The 23,980-nt window shown below is 38.6% G+C and overlaps 1 protein-coding gene across 1 annotated transcript in view; it reads left to right on the forward strand.

Moving 5' to 3' along the window:
* Nucleotides 1-23,980, forward strand: part of LOC134803809 (uncharacterized) — a 351,011-nt gene that overhangs the window by 235,151 nt on the left and 91,880 nt on the right. The window lies entirely within an intron of this gene.

Genomic DNA, 23,980 nt, shown 5'->3' on the forward strand with positions numbered 1-23,980 from the left:
TTCGTAAACACTCTAAATAGGAATTTGGGTAAAATAGGTGAATAGCTTATGGTGAATGTTTTTCCGTTTATTTCTCTTTGTCTTGTTGTTCTGTCACTTATAAAGTGCCGACTAATCGGCCATTTTTGCCGACTAGTCTCCGACTAATCGCCGACTAATCGCCGACTACAAATGAGGCCGGATAGTCGGCTTTCCCGACTAGTCGGTACATCTCTACATTATATTAATTTATGTAATAATTGCCAGTTTTAAGGCTTGTAGGAGTATTTTATGTAGGAAGAAAGGTCTCTTATCTACGCAGGTACACATTTAATTAACTTATCATTCCAGCCCTCCCAGCCAACCCACATAACAAATCAGAAATAAACTTGACTTAATGGAAATACAGCGAGGAAATGCCGCCAGCATCCTTGGTACAATGCCTCAAGGGCCTATTTTAGATTTAAGCTAGTTATTAATTTCGTTTAGTAGTACCACTGTATATATATTATATGTAAATAAATGATTAAAAAAAAAATGGAAAAATCGACTATTTATCTTTTCGATTTTAGGCCGAGCAAAAGATTTTGTATGTATTTTCTTTCTTTATTTCTGTCGTTTAGTATTTATTGTTATAGCGGCAACAGAAATACATCATCTGTGAAAATTTCACGGTTCATGAGATACAGCCTGGTGACAGACGGATAGACGGACAGCGGAGTCTTAGTAATAGGGTCCCGATTTTACTATTTGGGCACCGAACCCTAAAAAGACCTCACGTATTTTCCCTACTATTCAACATTCCTTGTTGTATTGTATCAAGCAGACAACGCACGTTTAACCCACCGCTGCCGCTCGCCAACCGCAGGACTATTAAAACATTATCTCCGCTCCGCTCCTCGCTCCTCTTTTTCCAAAATTGTGTATTTTCCCTACACTCCGACATTCCTTGTTGAATTGTATCAAACCATAGAGAGAAAAATACTGAGTGCTGACTCCATACATCAGTTTTAGCAAAGACATATGTAACTTCGTATAAGACGAATAAAGTCTAAGGAAAAAACGTGCCTCGGAATTCAAGTAAAAGTCATTCTCGGATAGATGGCGCACACACCTTTAGCCTATCCTCGGCTAGATGGCGTGACGACACCGTTTCATATTTAACAATTTTAACACATAGATATCAGTGAATGAACATGGATCAAAATGATATAAAAATAATAAAATCATTTATCCATATATATACATTTTTTGATAACTTTATACGTTTTCATTTTGGGTTTTAGTCGTGTGTCGATAGATGGCAGTAAATTTACTGTGACTACAAAATTTACAATGACAGGACCCCTCTATACTATCTATTCTTTTTGGTTTTAGTATCAAAACGACTATTATTTTCGTAGTCGACATCTAGCATCGAGTAGCGGAATTATCAGTGCTGCTACTTGTAAATAGATGTTGCAACGACCCAAAAGTCTAATGCTCAACAATTTTCAGCTAATATTATAACCGGATTAACCGGAACCCCATTTTCAACTCCTTCTGCTTTAAATATTAGTTGTAAATTGTTGTTCAATACAATTTTCGTGAGTCGCGACACTAGAGAATTCTAGTATCAAGTAGCGGTACTGATAATTCCGCTACTCGATGCTAGATGTCGACTGCGAAAATTATAGTATTTTTTGTACCAAAACTGATGTATGGAGTGAGCACTCTATTCTTACTATATTTCTCTATGATCAAACAGAGAACGCACAGTTAACGCACCGCTGCCGCTCACCGACCGCAGGACTATTAAAACATTACCTCCGCTCCGCCCGCTTCCTGCATTGTCTGTAAGTGGGGCATCGCGGGTCAGAGGGCCCGTCGAAATAATGAGTAAAAGAGTGTTTTAGGGTTGAGCGTGGATATATCTACTGGGACTCATTCACTGGGCTAAGCCCGTGGACAATATAGCGGAGTCTTAGTAATAGCAGGCGTGGCTCACTCTGCGATTTCATCGCTTTGCTACAGGTAGCTAAAAGTACATCCGTTCCACACCGATTTTGGTGGTTAGCCATAAGCCGCGCGTGGCGCTGTCGCCACCTAGCGCCCATAGTTGTCCTGGTCGTAACAGACGCGTTTTGTTAGACAGTGTCTTCTGTACCTAGTACTATTATTTATTCTGTGGTAATAGGTTCCTGGTTTTACCCTTCGGTTATGGAACCCAAAAAAAAAACTGTTCACAAAATTTCACGAGAATCGGTTGAGAAATGTGACATAGATGCACATCAGAACCTTCAATCGTGGATGACGAGGGCTTTCAATGAAATACGATATTCAACTCACGGCCTTTACTGGACAAGACTGATTACAAATCATAGCACACGTTACATTACTAGAGTCGGACCAAGAAAAGTCTGCAACGGATTTGATAGCCCACGAAGTGAAAGTGTTACATATTTATACGTCATAATTTCATAGAAGTTTGACATTTAAAATAACACTTGCACTGCGTGGGCTATCGAATCCGCTGCAGACTTTTTTTGGTCTGACTCTAATCTTAAGGAAAACAGTGGATTTGACCCAGGAACCGCCACAGACGTCATCTTCTCCCGTTCTCATCTGAAGATTGATTGACAGCATAACTTCAATTGTTCTGGATTTCATTTGTTCTGACAGCGCACTCTATGGCTCCTTGGCGGAACTGCGCCGAACGCCACTCAGATGTGTAACACCCTAGTTTGCTCTATTTGTCAAGGTTTGCATGATAAAAACAGCTTTGATATACCTACTGGGACTCTTTGACTGGGCTAAGCCCGTGGACAATATAAACATTGTTGTATTTGTTTGATATGACTAGACGAGCAAATAATGGCTGAATAATTGCTCGTTTATTATGTTCCGCCATTTTGGATTTTCCCTTTTTCATTATGTATTAAAATAGGTTCGATTTGCTAGAGACTTACACAAATAGACTTAGTTCTATAAGGATTGTTACTGTTTAACTGAGGCGGTTGGTATGATTTTATTATGATACTTTGGCTGCATGAAGCTTATTTGTATTATGTTGACAATTTGACAAATAAGTAGAGTCTAGCTACTGAAATTTTACCCAAATGTTTGGCGGGAAATTCAAAAAATCTTGGGCTGGTCACACTTTGTGTAGTAGGAATTATAGTTTTGATACTAGAAAAGATATTTGATTTTCTGTGCACACGTAAGGTACCTAAGGATATAAGTTAAATATACGTTGACGTGCACTCAAAGCCGGCTCACATAATTTCTACCACTATGTGAAGTACAGTCAACGATAAACACATATGTTAACACTTTCTCACCATATACCATTGTAACAAGGCGAAAAATGAAATGTAGTGTAAATAAGACTTAGCTCGATCATACCGTAATATTAATGCATCACCAAAAAAATACACAAGTACTATGCCAAATATGCTAAATGCTAAGTATCAAAATATTTATAGAGCACCAACCTTCTAATTTGTTTACATTTGCTTAGAAGTTGTAAACATTGCAGTTTTTCGTTATATAACGCTACACGTCGACTTCGCACATTGTCGTAATTATTTACGAACTTAAATAATAGTTTGCGAACCTCACTCAGTATAGACATTATTAATATTACTTAAAATAAACCCCTTATAAACCGCAAACAATTTGAATGAATGACATAAATTGTCAACTGACTTTTAACTTTTTTTTCAAATCATAGACAATTGGTGATACAACAACGAAATATCTGTCAACAATTTTTGGCTAGCCAGACTCTAAAAAAGTAATTTATGTGCATATTAGATTCCACCTAAAACTTAAACTTTCTACTAGAAAATCACCGCGGACGCACGTGGATTGGTAAAGACCAATCGCCTGAGATAAAGCTGCCTATCCAGTGAAGCGGAGCGGGTTAGCGAAACGGTGAGCGAGATAAAAATCCACCAATATAATTGCGTAAAATCCCCGCTCTTTGCGCTATAGCTGGATTTTTACCTCGCTCACCGCCCCGCTACATCTCCGCTACAGCAGATAGGCAGCCTAAGTGGTATACCTGTGTTCATTCATTCATTCATTCACCATTCTTTCCATTCGCTCTCTTTAAATAGGGGATATTACTGCAATGTTCTGTCGCCAGAGTGCAGCACTAGCGCCTCTAGTACACCACAGAGTAACTTATACATACTGTGCCTTAAACTGTTTTTTGACAAGTTTTCACAGCCAATAAAATATGACATTTATGCATCAAGGCAGTTTGTTAACAAGGGCCTACCGGGAAACGCGAAAATCGAAATTTAGTTAGCTGCCTCTTTACCGCTCGATTATGCAAGAGTGATAGTGTTGTAAACAATGTAATAAGGTGGTATATGTTTAGTGCGAGATAGGTGTATTAGCTTCTCGCTCTATCACTCCTTGTGTCATGGCGCTGCTAGGCAGCCACGATATGTTCTGTGTTGGTTAACAATAAATTATATTTATTCAATTAAACCCATATTTTATTCTTATTTTATCTGGTTATGGGCCCAGTCCACTAACTAGAATGAATTGAATAAATATAGGCTTAAAAGGTCGAAAACTGTAGCGCAAAAACGTTTTTGAAAATACCGGTTTGCGGGGCGGCGACCATTTTGAATTATCGCACCGGGAAGGAAATTACTTGGTCGAAGTTTTCGTTCAAGGAAGGAGGGCCTACAGGATGGAAGATAAAACGGATCCTACACAGATCGGGGCAGTTGGGGCTGCAATTAAATTGGAGGGTTCCAAGAATTGGAACGTATGGAAGTTCCAAACGTCGGTATCGTTGAAAGGGCAAGGTCTTTTCAAGATAATAGACGGGACGACAGTAAAGCCCGAAGATGAAAAACAACGTGTTCGTTGGGAGTCACAAGATGCAAAAGCACAGGCGCTGATAGTGAATAGAATGAAAGAAGAAGTAATGTTGCACATCATGTCATGCGAGACGTCAGCAGAGATGTGGACGAAGTTACAGAGTGTGTACGAGCAGAAATCTGAAACTAGTATTCATATAGTTCAGCAGCGTTTCTTCCAGTTTAAGTATGAAGAAGGTACGGAAATATCCGTGTTCCTGTCAAAGATACAGGAGATGAAGAACCACTTAAAACAGTTGGGCGAAACTATCTCAGACAAGTTTGTAATAACGAAGGTACTCATGTCTTTACCTGAAGACTACAAACATTTCGTCTCAGCGTGGGAGTCTGCTCCGGACGACAAGCAGACATATGATAACTTAGCTGCTAGACTGCTAATAGAGGAAGAGAGAATAAAAGAGAAAGATAAGAATTTGCCATCAACGTCGGCTTTTGTGGCAAAGAAGGTAGATAAGAAGAATGTGCGGTGCTTTTTATGCAACAGGCTCGGACATTATCAAAGTGAGTGCGGGTATAATAAAATAGAGAATACGCATCATAACAAGGACAGTCGTCAAGATTTACGGTGTTATTTTTGTGATAAACCGGGGCATGTGAAGAGCCAGTGTCATTTTAAAAAGGACAAAGAGAAAAATGCTTTTGTGGTCCAAAGTGTGGACGATGGTGAACATTTCCAAAGTGCGAGATTTCTTGTCGATCAAGGTGCGAGCGAGCATATGTGCCGTGATATTGAACTATTTTCGTCGTATAAGCGCGTAAAGAATAAATTCGTGGTCGTAGGAAACAACGAGAGATTGACTGTACTCGGCATCGGACAGATGGCAGTGCAAGTATGGAACGGTACGGATTGGATTGACACGACCATAGAGAACGTACTTCACGTTCCGGAATTGAAAACTAACTTGTTTTCTGTCTATTGCGCAACGTCAAAAGGTTATGTTGTTGTTACCGGCGAAAATAAAAGCAAGTTTTACAAGCGAAATAAATTGATGGCTATTGCTGAGAGATGCGGAAGGATGTATTATTTTGATTTTCGTTTTTTGAATACATGTGCAGCTAATGTGGCTTATGTGGCTGGTACTAAGAGAGCGGATGTTCACGAGTGGCATGAAAAGTCGGCTAACCAAAACATGAAGTGTGTGAAGGATGTGCTCAAGAAATACAACATTGAAGCCCAAACCCAAACTTGTGAGGACTGTTTAAAGGGCTTGCCATATCCATCGAGTGAAAATGTTAGGACGAGAACATGCGAGGTTGTTCATGCAGACACTTGTGGACCTAGCTCGAAAGGTTTGGTGATACCATGTAAAGTACCAAGTCTAGACGGACAAGAGGCTCAAGAGCAGGATGAAAGCGCAGTGAGTGACTCGAGCCATCAGGTACAACCCACAGATGATTATACTCAAGTAAGTACAGAGATATTCTCAGGTTCCGATCAAGATTGTGTGTATCAGGAGGGTGAGGAAAGTATCATACAGGTGGACAACAGTGATGACAATGTCGAGGTTAGAGAACTTGAAGAACTTCTAGGTCGAGGTAAGCGGATTAAGAAACCACCTATTTTCTGTAATTGTAACAATGTGTTGAGTGCCAAAACGGAGTACTCCAGTAATACTCCAAATGTGTATGAGTGGAAAAGTGCAATGCAGAGGGAACAGCAAACCCTAAAAGACAATAACACTTGGACAGTCTGTGATCATAAAGTCAGTGATAAGGTAATTAGTAGTAAAGGGGTTTTCAAAATGAAACCAAAGCGGTTCGTCAAATGGATGTGACAGGGGGCATTTTTGTATGAGATATTGTAGAGGATGTTTTTATTAGATTGCCAGAGGGTGCTATGGCAAGAATATTGTAAAATTAAAATATGTTGATGATATGTTGATTTTTGGTACTGATGAAAAGCAGGTCATGGGGTTAAAAGCAGTGTTGAAAAAGGAATTTGAAATGTAAGAAGGCTTCATTTCAGATTTATGTGCGACTACAACTTCAATGCTCAAGTGCTTGAAGGTGATAAATGTATAGGTAGCACAGTAAATATTTGTAGGCAGATCATTGGGTGCTTGATGTACGCGGCTTTAGGTACAAGACCCGATATTTGTGCTGCTATGTCCATACTAAGTAGGTATCAAGATTCAGCAAGTGACATGTTGTTAGCGGCTTTGAAAAGAGTACTGCGGTACATCAAACACACATTGGATTATAAATTGGTGTTTAAATGTAATGATGAGATGCTTGTAGGGTTTTGTGATGCTGATTGGGGCGGAGACCTGAAGGACAGAAAATCTACCACTGGGTATTCCCATACAACCATCTCCAGTCGCCGTTACGACGCGGTGTTGACACATCTTGTGTCGACACCGTCTGTTTCGGTCACAATTCCAGTCGCAGAGTCGTCGCCGTGTCGACACAGTTACCAGAAATGGGGAAGGGTCGACACATGACACAAAGTGACATAAAGTGTGGTCGCCGTGTGCACACATTGTTTCGGGTTTGCGACTACTTTATGCCAAAATCATTCGTTCATTCGTTCATTTTGTTCCTGTCAAATGGAAACTGTCAGATGGAAAAATACTTAAATAAAAATAAGTGACATTAATACGCCATCTCTAAAACGGATTACAAGACGTAATTATATATTGTTTGCATTTATATTACAATAGGACTTAAATTATTATGGGGAATTAAACTGCTCGAGTGATTTGATAAACTAAGTGTAATATAATCAACGCGCCACCACATTGTTTTAGTTTAGCCGGAAATGAAATTGTTTACTTCTCAGTGCCTGTGTTCATAACTATATTATTTGAAGCATTTTTAGTACTTCGATGCGTATACTATACTTAAATAACAGAAATAACGCTTTACATACTACGAAACTTGTTAATTATGGTGTATAAATATGGTTTAAGGCTGAGAAATATTGCAGTCACAAAGTAGTTGCAATGTTTCGACTTTGTGTCGACTCTGTGTTGACACATGACACGCGCTGTCAAAAGTAATAACAAAGTTACTGGTATGTTACTGGATTTGCAAAATGGCTCCTTGTGTTGATTTGTTTTCAGATATTCTCAAAGTGTAAAAATGCCGTGGTCAGAGATGGGCATTAATCGATTAACTGTTTATTCGACTAATTAATGGAATAAAAAAAGTTAATTCTCAAATTTTAATCGCGATTAGTTTAGTCGACCTAACATAGATTGAAATTGAATTAATCTGAATATTAATCGAATAAATTATCGATTAAATCTCGATTGAAAGTTGACAGGGGGCCATTTTTGTACGTATAAATAATAGAAATGTCTTGCATGCAGATGGTAGCAAAACACTTTGTCATAAAAGTCGAGATGGGTGTCGATATATAGGTTTTAGGGAGTGCCGATTTCGAAAATAATGACCATTTTGGAATCCGAAATGGCGGCCATGCACTGTGTCATAAAAGTCGTCATGGGTGTCGTTTTATACGTTTAAGGGGGCCCCAATTTTGAAAATGATGACCATTTTGGAATCCAAAATGGCGGCCATGCACTATGCCATAAAAGTCGTCATGGGTGTCGTTTTATAGGTTTTAGGGGGCGCAGATTTCGAAAATGATAACCATTTTGGATTCCAAGATGGCGGCCATGCACTATGTCATAAAAAGTCGTCATGGATGTCGTTTTATAGGTTTTAGGGGGCCCCGATTTAGAAAATGATGACCATTTTGAAATCCAAAATGGCGGCCATGCACTATGTCATAAAAGTCGTCATGGGTGTCGTTAATTAGGTTTTGGGGGGCGCAGATTTAGAAAATGATAACCATTTTGGATTCCAAAATGGCGGCCATGCACTATGTCATAAAAGTTGTCATGGGTGTCGTTTTATAGGTTTTAGGGGGCGCAGATTTCGAAAATGATGACCATTTTGGATTCCAAGATGGCGGCCATGCACTATGTCATAAAAGTCGTCATGTCGTTTTATAGGTTTTAGGGGGCGCAGATTTCGAAAATGATAACATTTTCAATTTAAAAATGGCGGCAATGCACTATGTCATAAAAGTCGTCATGGATATCGTTTTATAGGTTTTAGGGGGCGCAGATTTCGAAAATGATGACTATTTTGGATTCCAAGATGGCGGCCATGCACTATGTCATAAAAGTCGTCATGGATGTCGTTTTATAGGTTTTAGGGGGCGCAGATTTCGAAAATGATAACATTTTCAATTTCAAAATGGCGGCAATGCACTATGTCATAAAAGTCGTCATGGATATCGTTTTATAGGTTTTAGGGGGCGCAGATTTCGAAAATGATGACTATTTTGGATTCCACTTTTATGACAAAATACGTAGCCGCCATCTTGGATTATAAAATGATCATCGTTTTCGAATTCTGCACTCCCTAAAACCTATAAATCGACATCCGTGACGACGCAAGTTATCTTTATTTTCAGATCTAACAAATTGCTACAGAATACAAAGGACAAAAAAGAAGCGAGGAGGTAATGAAACAAGCAAAAATACAGATGATTCCTCGACGCAATTGGGTGATTCTTAAATTGTGTCCAGATTTTTTTTGTCATAAAAGTTTTTATTTTTCACATATTACTCTCACAAGTTCCGTGACATTTCGACCTTGTAATTTTTTAAGTAAATGTTTTTGTTTATCTATGAGGATCTCACTAGAATAGTATAATCAAGGTATGTTTATATTTGATGAATGAAATAGTAACGCAAAAAAAAATATATTTGTGTCTTATATTCCTGCCGAAGACTTTTATTTTACCTTTTCCTTCTACACAAGTTTGGCCAAGTAATAAGAATTTAGGGCTCTCAATTTTATTTTGACTTCTACAACAGTAAAGCTATGAGGCCATGTTTGGTATCGTTTTCGTATAAATTCGCAGTACCAAATTTAGTTAAGGTATCACATTGACACCATTCTGAAGTAAAAACATATAAACTTATTAAAATACTTTCTTTTAAACTCCTCTTCACGCTTAAACTGCTGAATAGTTTTAATTTAAATTTGGTACACATATATTTTGAGTCCCGGAGAGACAGGATATAATAAGTTATCTCAAAAATCATCCTTTAAAGGTGTGAAATGAGGTGTAGGGGGGAATTCAGAATTGACTTCTTGAAGTTAATACTGTTTAAGTTTAGGTTTGAAGTCATGTTTTTTCATCATTTTTAACTAAATCAAAGATGTAGACCATCCCAAATTTCATATAAATCGGTTCAGCGGTTATTGATTTCCCGTACAAATTGCCACGCCACTTTTCACACCTTCAAAAGATGATTTTGGTTATAAGATCTATCCTATGTCCTGTTCCGGGACGCAAACTATTACTATACCAAATTTCAACGAAATCGGTTCAGCGGTTAAGCGTCAAGAAGAGTTTCAAAAAAACCGGCCAAGTGCGAGTCGGACTCGCGTATTAAGGGTTCCGTACATTAAGTCCGACTCGCGCTTGACTGCACATTTCTAATAGGTTTTCCTGTCATCTATAGGTAAAGAACTATTTTGTGTATTCAGACGGACATACATACAGACGCACGAGTGATCCTATAAGGGTTCCGTTTTTTCCTTTTGAGGTACGGAACCCTAAAAAGATTTATTTTTATTTTGTGGAATGGTGTCAATGTGATATCTTAAATGGATTCAGCACCCCAGATTTATACGAAAACGATACCAAACACGGCCTAGCACCTTCACTGATATAGATATATCAAGATAAAATTGAGAGCTCTAAATAAACTTTCAAGAGCGGATATCTCAAAAACTATTCAACATATCGAAAAAATTGACTGAATAAACTTGTAACAAATTAAATTAACTTTCATTTTGTATAAGTGGCCATGTCGCTGAGATGCATAGTTTCCGAGATATAATCGAAAAACGGGAAAATGGGACCTTCAAAGCCCCCTCTCTCCCCCCCGCTCAAGGGCTACGGCCGGGGACTTTTGATATGTTCACCTCCTAACTTGTCAAACCGAGTTACGGAGTCAAAAATTGTGTTCCGAGCATTTCCCTCTACAACTTTTGGAGCATTCGTTGCCTGACCTAAGTAGCTTATTGAATTTCTTTAAAAACTTTTCTGTAAAAGGTTGACGGGTGTTGGGTGTTTATATGGTTTCGGTCGATTATTATCATTTGCATTGCCCATGATGACTTACTAGAATTACGAGCACACGAGACACTAATAGTAGTTTGACAAACCTTGGTTTTCAAGAGGTATTTTATATTGACATTTGCTGTCACAAATTTGCTGTCAGATTTAGTCGCAAACCGCACGCAAAGTGCACACAAATGTGTCGACACCTTGTTACGGAAAAGTGTAGACACGGCGACGACACTTTGTTTCGAAACAATTCTAGACACATTGTGTGGACTCTGTTACGACATATCTGACATTTAGTTACCACTTTGTGATTCTGCGACTGGAATGGTTATATGGGTTGTTTTACTATTGCTAATTGTTTGATTTCCTGGTGTTCTAAAAAGCAAAGTATGGTCAGTATTTCTTATACGGAGAGTGAGTATGGATCGTTGACTATGGCAGGTACTGAAGCTTGCTGGCTGATTAATATCTGTCATGATTTAAATTTGAGAAATGTGTCCCCAGTTGTGATTTTTTTGTGACAATCAGTCCGCTATTAAAGTGGCTCATACAAATAGTGTGAAAAGATTGAAACACATAGATATTAAACACCATTTTATTAGAGAAATAATTGAAAATAAAAAGGTAATTGTTAAATATGTCAAGACTGAAGATCAAGTGGCAGACATGCTCACAAAGTCCCTGAAAAATGACATGCTGTTAAAGTTTGTGAAAATGTGTGGCCTGGTTAACTAAGTTTATGTTTTTTGTTCATTTTGAAAGTGTTTCAAGTTAAAAGAATTTTATGTTGGTTAAAGAGCTACCTAGTTGTTAGTGTGTTGTTAGTTAAACATTATTACATTGAAAGGGGGTGTTGTAAACAATGTAATAAGGTGGTATATGTTTAGTGCGAGATAGGTGTATTAGCTTCTCGCTCTATCACTCTTTGTGTCATGGCGCTGCTAGGCAGCCACGATATGTTCTGTGTTGGTTAACAATAAATTATATTTATTCAATTAAACCCATATTTCATTCTTATTTTATCTGATAGAGAGGCAGAAACCGAACTTTCGATTGTCGTGTTTCACGGTAGGCCATGTGATTGACCTACTGACGCCCTTTACACAGAGTTTTGCGTAATATTCCCTATTGACTTTTTTCCCTCGCTCTCCGCCCCGTTACCTCTTCGCTCCAGTGGACTGGCAGCCTAAGTGGTATACCTGTGTTCACTCATTCATTCACTCACCACTCCCATTCTTTCCATTCGCTCTCTTTAAATCGTCACCTAAGTACGAGCAAGCGATGCGTTAACAAATTAACAAAGATGTCTTGTTCAACAATGAATGAACGACTTAATTAATGAGTGAATGAGTTAATTGAATGGATCTAGAATACTTGATATATGACTTTGACTGTTTGCACTTTGAAATGGGGTTTCGACTGTAATTACGGTTTTGAGTGAGTGAATATTTTTATTCAAGTAGCGTAGAGTAATCAAATAACCTAAATATTAAATATGTATTCAATGATATCAATGAGTATTTACATATTTGTACATATTTGAGTATCAATAAAATATGCAATATATTCGATATATTTGCTCATCATTGTACAGTCGGCATCAGATATATCGGAGCGGCCGAGGTGCTTAAAAATATCTGAACACGCACTGTAACGCCTTGACAATAGAGGCGTGGTCAGATATATCTGATGGCGACCGTATACTCTGTATCTTTAGGTATTTAAATAAAAGTAAACAAAATCTACCCTCAAATGGCTTCTTAAGACGAAACAGGAGCTGAGTTTTAAATATTTTAGGTAAATATACCCGTCTCGCTAACGGAAGCGGCACCTAAAAGTAGTGCGATAAGGACAAGGTGAAAAATCCTGCGTAAAAATCTCAAAAATCGAGGTTTCGTACTCCTCTGTTTCCTCCTCCAAAACTTAACCAATCGTAACCAAATTTGGAAATCTAAATTATTATGAAATTATCTGTGTCGGACCGTTTTGCTTTTTTGGCTAATTGATATCAGTTTTGAATGCCACGCCTCTCATTGCGGCATAGCCAATTAGGCCATTTTAGGCCATTTTTGAAGGGCTCTAGCGCCTTAAAAAACAAAAATATCAAAAAAAGCAAAACGGTCCGATACAGATATTTACAATATTAATCTGTGTTGAAAAAATCATTGCTCTAGCTTCAAAAACCACGGAGGAAAACGAGGAGTACGTTTGTATGGAGAAATGACCACTCCCGTTGGCTCTTAAGCCAGTTCAAGGTAGATGAAAACATTACACGATCAAATAATGTAGGTTAAAGTCAGGCCGTTCAGTGACAGATCCAGGCGGTTTTGTATTTGGTTGGTTAACCAATAAATGTTATAACTACCCGAAAATGTAGAAATTGTTTGTTTACTTTTATTTAAATACCTAAAGATACAGATAGTCAGTTGCAAAAATAGAAAATTGTAACATTTAAGAGAAAATTAGTTTGAATCTGAACGAAGTCCCCTGCAATAATATGTTACTCTCCGAAGGCAGCAAAAATATGTGACACGCTCTTATGACACTACAAATAAGATCGTGTCAGATATTATTGCGGCCTTCGTTGTGTAACATATTATTGCAGGTGACTGTACCTTTAGTCAAAATCGTTTTTATTGCTAAGTGAACCTGTATGTTAGTACCAGGGATGTTGCAAATATTCGCATCCGCATCCGCAACCGCGGAACTTCCGCATTAACGCTGACGTCCACTAGACTCGCCGAGGCGAATCGAATCGAATCGCAATAATTCGCCTCCTATATTTTCTATGCAACTGCGTCCATTGGATCGTCCATCGGCAGTGCAGTTGCATAGAAAATATAGGAGTCGAATTATTGGCATTCGATTCGATTCGCCTCGGCGAGTCTAGTGGACGCCAGCCTTTATTTTTAAAATCCGCATCCACATAAAATCGATGCGGAGCTTAATGCGGATGCGGATGTCGAACAAGTCGGTACTGGAAGGTTTTAGCAGCGGCGTAAGTTCTAGGTAATTTCGTCATTACCTATAACGAAATCGTCTAGATCTCGAAAGCTCGGCCAAGTTACTGTTTATTAAATATAATGCACCTATATTCTTGCTCAAATACTAAACGTTTCGTTTTTTTTTTTTAATAAAAATTTCAAAAAGGTAATATTTGAAGTTTTATGAGTATCTAATCTTGATAAAAAAATCTGCACCCGCAACATCCCTGGTTAGTACTCCGTACCTGAAGCCTAAACCTAATAAGTCTATCCAAGACAGAGCTAGGTAATACATCTATAAAACACTATCCAATGCAATCCCTGTTTACGTCCTATCGGGCCCGGCCGCACGGTTGGGCCACGGTACCAAGCGGTGGCGGTAAGCGGTAGCGGAGAGCGAGTCATGAATGGAAGACATGTATTGCTAGCGTCCTAAGACAAGTTTTGTGTATGTATGTTTTTTGTTTGAAAAATAGCCCATAAATTGATTTATTGAGTAATAAATTATAGATAGATAGATAGATAGATAAATAGATTTATTTATTGGTACTGATCATACACTGTCAACATTGGTTAAATTTAAAATTTACAATGAGATTAAAGTGAATAACAATTAATGACTTCATAGTAGGTATATAAAACTTCAATTAAATATCAATTCAAAAAATAATACAAAAGCAAATTAAGTCCGTACAGTAAAAATTAGAATAAATTAAAATTAAAAACGATAATAATGAATTAAATACAATAGATTTATAATAATAATAATGTCAATGTTAATTATGTTAATAAATAATAAAACGATACAAAAATGTTAACATAATTATTTATTAAAACAAAAAAATTGAAACGAATTGCATGTTTACACCGCGCCATCTTGCGAGCGCACTGAACTGAATTGGCGTAGGCACTAGTTTTTACGAAAGCGACTGCCATCTGACCCTCCAATCCAGAAGGTAAACTAGGCCCTATTGGGATTAGTCCGGTTGCCTCACGATGTTTTCCTTCACCGAAAAGCCACTAGTAAATATCAAATGCTATTTCGTACATAAGTTCCGAATAACTCATTTGAACCCGCGACCTCCGGATTGAAAGTCGCACGCTCTTACCGCTAAGCCACCGCTTTCCGCTACCGCTACCGGACAAACTCATGGCCCTACCAGTACCGTAAAACAATGATATGTAACGACCCAGTTTTATTACTCGTAAAACGGTGGGTAGTGTTGAAAACGAAACCTAATTCTAATGAGATAGACAGGTGACATATAAAAGTCAATTTTTAGGGTTCCGTACCCAAAGGGTAAAACGGGACCCTATTACTAAGACTCTACTGTCTGTCTGCCTGTCTGTCTGTCTGTCTATCTGTCCATGTGTCTGTCTGTCATCAGACTGTATCTCACGAACCGTGACAGCTAGACAGTTGAAATTTTCACAAATGATGTATTTCTGTTGCCTATATAAGTGGGGCTCCCATACAACAAACGTGATTTTTTTGCCGTTTTTTGCGTAATGGTACGGAACCCATCGTGCGCGAGTCCAACTCGCACATGGCCGGTTTCTGATTTAATTGTATCCTAAACTTAGGTGTGTAGTATAAGTGTAAGCTGAGTTACGGTATTACTTATATAAATGAAATCAGATAAAATATAATTAACTAGCTCTAGCTTCTGCCCGCGACTTCGTCTGCGTGGGATGATGATGATCTATAAAAACTATCCTATCTCCTACCCCATGCCTCAAACTATCTCCATACCAAATTTCATCCAAATCGGTTCAGCAGTTCAGAATTTTGATAACAAAATTGAATCAGTTAAAATGTAGATGAATTAATAACTAACTTCAAGCCTGAAGCGCCTTGCCTAACTTAAAAAAAAATTACACAAACGGGTCTACTGCGATATAATTTCATTGTTTTTACCTTAAATTCCGACGTGCAACTCAGCTGAAACGTCGGAATTTAAGGTAAAAACAATGAAATCATATCGCGGTAGACCCGTTTGTGTAATTACATAAATATGTGTACAAAACGCGAGAGTTTAAAGTTTAAAAAAAATGCCCATGACGTCACCGTAAAAGTAAACTCCCCTGATTTTAACGGGGTCTGTAAACAAATTAATTAACAGATAATAGTGTTTACAATTGATAACATACTGAGTATCGCCACAGAGTAGATTACAGCTAGTTCACTTAGAAATAAACGCTTGGTTTATGTCGAGGAGCTGTCTGGGAACTTCGCAATTAAATATTGAAGGTCGTGTATCTGAATTTCTATTGCTCTAGACTAGAGTCTAGCATCATTATAATGACCGAGATACATATAGGAGAACATAAAAAACGATTTTAGATTTTCCATACAAATATACCAATATAATCTCGCTTGGCACATTTTCATGAACGAATTCATGCTGGTAAATTATGTAATTAATAGTATTAGGTAATTAATTCCTGTTTCGTTATGTTATTACATGACGAAACACGACGGAATAGGATCTTATACTGCCATTTTCTACTTCGTCCTAGACTGTAAAAATTACGTTACATATTTCGAGAATTATAATTGACTTTAATGTACTGCAGATCGTTACAAAGTGCTCCTAATTTAATTAACCGTTCAATCTTTACACAAACTTATTCATTCACGACGATAATTGCATTTACATTTGATAATATTCTGAGTACTTGTATAGAATAGATCGCTGCAGCTCGACCACTTGATGAAAATAAACGCGGGGTCTCTAAAATTCAGAACAAGAGTTTTTGCTGCAGTATTACAGCGCGACCGTACTGCAGTAATGCAGCCGACTGCATTGGTGCAGGAACCGACAAAAACGTAATTTTATCGATATGTTTATATTAAATATGACGTTTCCTTCAGTAGTGCAGTCGGCAGCAATACAGCAGCAGCATTGCAGACTCATCTCAGCAAACTGTGTTCGTGTTTTTATTCTATAATATAAAATGTATCAACCTATACCTATGTGTATATTTGTGGCATAGTTATTCCAAAAAGGATGAACAAAATTGAGTGCGCCTTTTTAATCTTGTCTGTCGAGATGGTTCTTAGTTATCTCTTGTGGAAATCTGTCGGAATTATAATAAACTTTTATATATTGCGATTTAATTTCGTGCGATCAAACGATTTGTTTTGATATAGGAAACCATTTGAACACTACATTAATGAGTATGCGTATCTAATAAGAGATGCCTTTTCTCTGTTTAAGTTATAGTGGCCTTGGAATAGATTATTGCAGGTATTGGTTTGAATTTCTTAGCCGTTTTCATAGCAAAGCTGGAAGCAAAGCGTTTAATGCGAATTAGTGGCAGAGAAGAGAGTGAGAGTGGAGAGTGTGAGAGTGAAGGAAGCGAAAGAGATATGTCAGGATCGTAGCAAGTGGAAATCCGTGGTCTCTGCCTACCCCTCCGGGAAATAGGCGTGATTATATGTATGTATGTATGTAGTGGCAGAAGACAACGCAAGGGTGGACTTTCTTCTCCTGCGTAAGCTGTGTTCACACACCTCACACACGGGCCGAATACCAACCAGGGCCCGCTCTAATCAGCCCCATCCAGGGGCCCCTTTGTGTGTTAATTGATTCGCAACGTGTGTTTATTCTGTAACTCCCTTTACAAATGCGACCTTCCGCGGGTAAAGGTACCTTATGGCGGTTGGCGCTTACGTCGCAATTAGTATTGGAAAGTCGTTAATAAAAGCGTATGCGCCGACCAACATTAGGACCTTTAAACGTGGAACGTCACATATTTTGATATAGGGTCATTGCGTCAGTTTACCGCCCAGTGCCTGTTTCCGTCCACTTGGCGTAGTTGCTACAAAGAATTGCGTATCATTTGAATAAACATGTATATATTCTAATTATACGCAATTCTGAAACAGGCACTGGGCGGTAAACTGACGCAATGACCCTACATGTATGCCAGATTTTTAAAGACTCGCTGGAAGTTTCTTAAGAGGAAAGGGGACAAAATCACCCGACCGTTTCGTCATACAAAAGTAGTGCCCATTTTACTCTCTGATGGAACATTATATAAAATATTTTTTGCGCAATTTGATATAGGTAATATTAACTCATTTACTGCCAACGTTTTCTTAGCGCTACGCCAGTAGCCGATCCCAGCGTTTTCCCGCTTTGTAGAGGAAAGCGCCTACGAGCAGAGCGCCCGCCGGTTCCCGGCACTCAATGTGTTGGAAATGTGTTAGAGTTAGACCAAGTTAAGTCTGCAGCGATTTTGATGGCCCACGCAGTGCATGTGTTATTTTAAACGTCAAACGTCTTTGAAATTATGAGTTATAAATAACACTCACACTATAAATCACACGTCTTTACCATAAGGGCACACGGGGCCCGTGCCCAGGGCCCCGATGGGCAGACAGTGACATTATATTTGATTGCCCATAATAAAAAGAAGATCATAGTAGAAAAATGTTAGTTTAATTTGCTTTCTTTACTTTCCAAAGGAGCCCCAAATTCTTATGTGCCCAAGGGCGCCAGCATAGTTTAAGACGGTCCTGTGCGTGGGCTATCAAAATCGCTGCAGACTTTTCTTGGTCTAACACTAATATTCAGAGAGGAAAATGAGGATCACTTGTGTGTACAATCGGTCGTCCACTATCCCCTTAAAGGAACATTAGACACAGGGACTCTAAACAGCAGATATCGTGCACTTAGTCGCAGATATGGCCCTTTCTGTTTACTTACGGCCCGATTAGAACTTTAATGGGGCCCACTGATTAACAGTCCGCCGGACGGTATCGGCCTGTCAGTTGTTCGGAACTGTCAATATTTTGTTCTAACTGACAGGCCGATACCGTCCGGCGGACTGTTAATCAGTGGGCCCCTTAAGATACGTCAAAAACGTGTGACGTTAACAAGTGAAGTTGTTTTAAGAAACGTCACTTTTGACACTGACACATACTCACCGAGCGGGTTCCCAGCACTGAATGTGTTAGAAATGTGTTAACACATTCATTGCCACTAAGTGGTACGGGTTACGCTCGTAACGCGTAGCCACGGTTTCGCCGTATGGAGCGCGTAGTCACTACGAACAGTGTACCCGACAGTCGGGTTCTTGGCCCTGAATGTGTTAATATCCAGGGAGGAAAATGGGGACTACGCTTGTAGAAGCGGTCGTCCACTATCCCCTTAAAGGAACATTAGACACAGGGTCTCTAAACAGCAGATATCGTGCACTTAGTCGCAGATATGGCCCTTTCTGTTTACTTAAGGCCCGATTCGAGCTATGCAGCCGTATTCGAACAATGAGATACGTCAAATACTAGATATTGAAACGATATGGATTGGATATGTCAGTGTCTAAAAAGTGTCAAAATTGACGTTTCTTCAAACAAAAACGTCACTTTTGACACTTGTTTGACACTGACATATCCAATCCATATCGTTTCAATATCTAGTATCTCATTGTTCGAATACGGCTGTTAAGATACGTCAAATATTACGTCTAGATACGTTATGGATTAGATATGTAATATCTGGGAGACCGAGCTTTGCTCGGAAAACATCAAAAAAGCGCATTTTCCCAGAGATAAAACCTTGCTAGATCGATTAATCGCTCGGATCGCTCCCCGAAAATTTCGGCGATCTCGGAAACGGGTCTAACGATTTCGATGAAATTTGCTATGATCGATCTAGCTAGTCTTATCTCTGGGCAAACGCGCATTTCTGAATTTTTATATGTTTTCCGAGCAAAGCTCGGTCTCTCACATATTATCTATAATGTATAATTATAAAAACAATATTTTCAAAGTCAAGAATAAATAACTTGTAAAAAAAAACTATATCGTATTTAGACGTCATATTTGACGTATCTTAAAGTTCGAATCGGGCCGTTAAAAGATAGTTGTGTTTCTTTATACTGGTGAACCGGGGCTACTTTGATTCGTGGGGTGACATTGATCATTTAGTTTTGGATTAATTAAAAAAAGTTTTTTTTTCAGGTAAGCTTCAGAGAAAATACAGATCATCAATCAAACTTCATAAGTAAGTAGTGAGACCAGTATAAGTAATTATATTAGTAAAGAATGGAATCATTAATACTTATAAGTAATCAAGATGAAATATCATTAAAATCACTTAATTAAATCGTTGTTAAAAGTTTTTATAACATTGTTTTTTTTTTAATAGAAATAGTTTATTTGCTGTAAAAATAAAACCTAACCTATAATACATCTTATTCTAATACATTTTAACACCAAAATGAATGTTATTCTCAATAACTTTTTATTTTGATAGCAAATAATTAAAATTAAATAATTAAAATACTACGGTTCGGTTACAGTTCAAAGGCCTCAAGGGGTTCTGCTAGTACGTAATAGAACTTCATAGGAACTACCTATACCTACTTCTTTTTAGGGTTCCGTACCCAAAGGGTAAAACGGGACCTTATTACTAAGACTTCGCTGTCCGTCCGTCCGTCCGTCCGTCCGTCCGTCCATCTGTCACCAGGCTGTATCTCACGAACCGTGATAGCTAGACAGTTGAAATTTTCACAGATGATGTATTTCTGTTGCCGCTTGTAGCGATGCTACATAATTTCCTATAGCAAACATATACTTTCTCATACAACATAACCTGTACAACATTAGTGTCGCATTTTCGACAGAATAACATACACCAGAGTATGACACTTATGTAAAACTGTAACGTACCTTCCTAGCTGCAGGTGGATTAGCATATCCAGCCGCATGGCTAGCTTGTTAGGAAGAATCAAGCCCAAACAACCATGCCACTTTGGCGAAACTTGTCATCCAATTTGCATGAAAAGTGCTGCACAGAACTAGACTTTATGCACACGAAAATGATCCTTGCAATTAACTGTAACTGTTTATATCGATCACATCCTGATTTAATTAGTATTTTAGAATCATTTATGAAACTATTTAGAAACATAAAAAAGACTTTCGTTGGGTAGTTGTCAGTGTCAAAGCGCAATGACAGCCATAAAATAACGCGTTTAGTTACGGCATAAGCAGGGGATATTCCAAAGGAAATAAGGTAGAAACGTACAATAAAAATGTAATTATTGGTAATTATTATTAAACACTTAAAATACTACAAGTATTAATGAACAGTAATATTTTTCGAGAATCATTTGATTTGGAAAAGGTTTAAGTTGGCTTGACGTTTAATGTGTTGATGTGAATCGAAACGCGACGTGACCGGTAGGTGAAGATTTGGAACTGTCACTGACACTTGGAATGGGAATACGCTAGCATGTAGATGGCTCCTGGTTAAAGATTAATAGGAATTGCCTCGTCTCCTTCCGCCGCCTGGTCCGGCTGGTGGGAGACCGATTTGTAATGTGCGTATGTCGCTGTGCGTGAATTGTGCGCGTAATTTACCCAGTGCGTCCCGTGTCGCCGATGGACATGAGCACGGCTGGTGGTCGTGTCTCCTGGCGCGTCGTTGCGCGCCCCCGATTCTGCTGAGCGTCATGTTGACGCTGCTTCCACGCCGTAGGACGCGGCCCTGATCTGCAGGCCGTGTGTCGGATGGCTATGCTGCCGTCCGACGATTCCAAGGTGTCTTCGCGCGGGTCCTTCCCGTGAAACTCCGAGCGCCGCGGGTTGTTCTCGCCTTAGCTTGTCACAGCTGGGGCTCGATGAACGCCTGCCGCCGGCCTACAATGTTCTACCTGCTACGCTAAGTTCCAGGATGAAAGCTACACCCGGTATCCGTGAGTGCACTAGACTTTCGTTTTAGGTTTTGGCCAAAACTCCGCGTTTCGCCCGTCTCGCGATCGTAGGTTAAGAATTACCATAGCGTCGGCCTGCAGCCGCCGATGGCTTGCACAATTATATCACATTGTTCCTAGCACCCGCTTAGGCGGTGTGCCATGTACCAAATTAGTATACATAATTAAATTGCATGTTATTTATTTGGCCTTATCTTTTCTCAACATCCCACTAGGCTCCCAATAACCAGGTTGATTCAACAAGAGGACCCTTGTACTCCAAAAGTCCAATGTTTTACGGCAGATCCTACCCGTGACATTATTTCCATTAATTATTAAAAACATTATGAATTATTACTTTTCCGCAATACATCGCACTCCACTTCAAATCTTATTTTTTATTCACTACAATGTTTAAATCTTATTTCTATTCACTACACGCTATAACAACAAATACTAAAAACAGAATAAAATAAAGATTTAAATGGGGCTCCCATACAACAAACGTGATTTTTGACCAAAGTTAAGCAACGTCGGGAGTGGTCAGTACTTGGATGGGTGACCGTTTTTTTTTGCTTTTTTTTTTTCGTTTTTTTTTTGCATTATGGTACGGAACCCTTCGTGCGCGAGTCCGACTCGCACTTGCCCGGTTTTTATTACTACGAACGATTTTTGCTGTATATAAAAATACTGCTACGGGCTACTACGGCGGAGCGATCGTAGCGATGCTACGCCGCTACATAATTGGACCACGTATTTTTAACCGACTTCAAAATTCCAAAAGGAGCAGACCCTTATTATGTTTTAGGGTTCGTACCCAAAGGGTAAAAACGGGACCCTAAAACATAATAAGGGTCTGCTCCTTTTGGAATTTTGAAGTCGGTTAAAATACTCCACTGTCCGCCTGTCCGTCTGTCTGTCTATCACCAGGCTGATTTATCTCATGAACCTAGGTACCATCATAGGTACCTATTTAAATAAAAGTAAACAAAATCTACCCTCAAATGGCTCCTTAAGCCAGTTGAGGGTAGATGAAAACATTACACGATCAAATAATGTAGGTTAAAGTCAGGTCGTTCAGTGACTGATCCAAGCGGTTTTGTATTTGGTTGGTTAACCAATAAATGTTATTTGTTTATTTTATACATACCAGCACTTACAGATAAACCTTACGTGCTAATAGTGTTGTGAATATACATTTTAATAAGTATTATACTATTCTACCTATTATTCTCTCTGTGATTATACAATTCTATCCACTGTTTCATTAGTCATTACCAATAAATGTTATATGTAACTAACCGTCGGTGTGGTATTCCTTACAGGGTCTTTGTTTAGCAGCATTAATACACTAATTCTCTTATTAAGCTTATCAATTTGTTGTTGTTGTTCACTATTCTCTATGTTTAACCTGGCAACTTCCTCATGAGCACACGATAACTCAGTGCTCAATTCTTCTACTTGTACTTTCAATGCTACAATTCGAGAATTGTCCAAAGTAGACATATTTGGAAGGCTACTAGGACTATGAAACGTACTATCTTTCAAAGTAGAGTTTATCTTATCTTCGCTGTCGTTTGAAATTATTGACAAATTTTCACAGGAAGGAGATCTAAGAGGCATTTTGCACATTTGTTGGGATACTTCATCTTGTGGTGTAGTGGTATTGTCAGTACATGCGGCTCGTTTCCTATGCGTAACGTTTCTTTCTGGCGTAGTGTTGTTTTGCTCTGCCATTGCTGATGAGGTGCCAGATTCCGCTAATATTTTTGGCGTGCTGGTTAATTTAGATGGCTGCGGGACGCTGGAAGCGCTTTTTGGTCGTACACAAGATGAGCATTTCCAATTATTTTTATTATCATTTGTCATCAAGTTAAAACGAGCTTTTGTCACGTTTGTACACGTCAGGTCAAAGTAATTTTTACAATTTTTGCAGTTGAAGAAACAGTCCTTAGGTTTTATTGTTTTCTTGCATTTAAAACATTCCATCTTATTAAATAGTCTATTAAAAATATCACCAAATTAATAATATTATAAAACAAAAAAATTAAAAATGTAGAAATAAAAAATACATAAAGTCAACAGTCAGGCTGGGCTCGAACCTGGTTTCGCCGCTTAACAGACATAACACATTTCACACCACTAAGGCGACTTGAACGAAGTAGGCGAAATTCGGATTGCTAATCAGCCGACAGTATTGTGCTTTCGTGGTAGATCGGCAATGGTCGGTAGGAATAGGAATGATACGGTGGCGTACTCGTTCTGACGGAGTTAACCGAGGGTTCAAAGTTCATGTCATTTTAAATATTGAAACGGTCACTTTATTATAGTTT

This window comes from Cydia splendana, chromosome 27, assembly GCF_910591565.1.
Source record: "Cydia splendana chromosome 27, ilCydSple1.2, whole genome shotgun sequence".
Lineage (NCBI taxonomy): Eukaryota > Metazoa > Arthropoda > Insecta > Lepidoptera > Tortricidae > Cydia > Cydia splendana.